A 1,856-nucleotide genomic window follows, 5' to 3' on the forward strand; every position below is an offset into this window, starting at 1 on the left:
CTGCTCCAGACCCCACCTGGCTGAAGTCAAGGATGACTGGCTGGCTCCAGACCTGCTCTTAAGCCCTCATCCTTCTCCCGACCGTCTGATCTGGCTGACTGGTCCATTGCCTGGTTTTCTCCTCTAAATAAGACTGCAAAACCACCACAGCTGGCTATAAATCCACAACCAAGTTCACAGGCAGGGCAGCTGGGATTCAGTGTGAACAGTTCGCCTTGGTGCTGCTCATGTCTTTGTGTTCTGTGTTCTCCGTAGCAGCTGCATAACTCGTGTAGGAGTTATTCATGTCTTGTGAGTTCTGAGTTTTGAGGCACTCGTTTGTTTAGTTTCTGTTGTTGGTGGGTGTTTGCTATTGTGTTTAACTCTGTTCGCCTTCATTTGGTTTTATTAGAATCTTTGATTTAGCAACATCCACCAGCACTGTTTTCTTTGTATTATCACAGTTTATTTGTGTTAATTTTGTCACTGAACACTGAATTTCTTTACCCTACCAATAACACCTGGTTCTTTGTTCCTCCCAGCCGACCCTAGACGTCATAACAGTGGCCTTAGTCACTGTAAAAGCAGCTAATTTCCTAAAACAGTGTTAAAGTTAATCTTACTTTAGAGAGATGTTACAGTCCTCCAGATAGCTTTAGCTGCCAGATATAAATGCCAGATGTCAGCCTCGATAATTGGAAAGGCTGATTATTGATCGATCTGTTGTGTATATGGTGTGCCTTGAAGATGCATTCTAATAATCCAAAGGTGCAAATTAATTGCAGGTAATGGATTGTAATATGGACAGCACGGCTAGCTGTTTTGTCTCGCAGCTAGAAGATCCCCGGTTCCTCCCCGTTAGGATGCCTGGGATCTTTCTGCGCGGAGTCTCCGTGCAGCGTGGGTTCTCTCCAGGTTCTTCCTCCCACACGGTCCAAAAACAAGCTGAAGTTAGTATGTGATTCTAAATTGTCTGTAGGTGTGAATTTGAGTGTGCTTTCACCCTAAGACAGCTGCGATAAGGCTTCAGCCCCCCCGGTGTCTACATAATGAATGGATGGTTTGTAATATGCAAAGCCACCAGAATAGTCCTTTACATTTCCATTAATTACTTCTTGTAGTTGTCATCATCAAGAGTTTATTATTGAATTTTAGCACTCTGAATCATACACACTAAAAGGCTTTTACTTGCAGGGCTTACTTCATTCAGCCCTACCTCTGACACACATACAGGCTACTATAAATATAGATGGTAAGGGCTGGAGATGGATGGGGTGGGGGTTTCCATGGCAACACAGGGAGAACTAGTGGAGCCTCTGAATCCAGACCATTTTGAATAATTAGGACACAGGGGGAGAAATGTCATAAGGGGGACACTAATAAATGCTAGAATGCCAAACCTCGACTAGAAGAGACTGAAGCATCACACCAGCCCAAAGGTAAAGCTCTCTCTCTTGCACGCGCACGCCCACACACGCACACACACACACACACCTACACACACACACACACACACACACACACACACACACACAAAATGCTATTCATCAAGTGGCATCCCGTCCTACAAATATAAGCCAAAAGCTGCTGTAGATATATTTTCTGCGCTTGGCTCCTGTCTGTGTGACTGCACTTGGGAGACTGAGTATTAACACTCCCAGTACTTTGTAGTCCACCAGCACACGTAGACACCGAATGTCCCGTTTTATAATCATCCTAAAGCCTCACAATAACGAAATCACTCAGGCACCGAACAGTTAAATTCATCGTCTACCTCGTCTGACGAAGGGATTAATGAAATCGTCCTTACCCTCCGTCCAACTGCCATCAGCATTCCCCCTCCATCTACCACTCAGTCAGACATATGTGGGAATGTG

At 44.9% G+C, this 1,856-nt stretch overlaps 1 protein-coding gene across 1 annotated transcript in view; it reads right to left on the reverse strand.

The window, feature by feature from the left end:
* The window catches only part of prrg3 (proline rich and Gla domain 3), a 9,684-nt gene extending 7,828 nt beyond the window's left edge, over positions 1 to 1,856 (reverse strand). Inside the window, exon 1 of the mRNA XM_008280068.1 lies at positions 1,790 to 1,856. The gene's annotated coding sequence lies outside the window, so the exon portion shown is untranslated. The remainder of the gene's footprint in view (positions 1 to 1,789) is intronic.

Source organism: Stegastes partitus, unplaced genomic scaffold (assembly GCF_000690725.1).
Source record: "Stegastes partitus isolate 25-593 unplaced genomic scaffold, Stegastes_partitus-1.0.2 Scaffold180, whole genome shotgun sequence".
Classification (NCBI taxonomy): Eukaryota; Metazoa; Chordata; class Actinopteri; family Pomacentridae; genus Stegastes; species Stegastes partitus.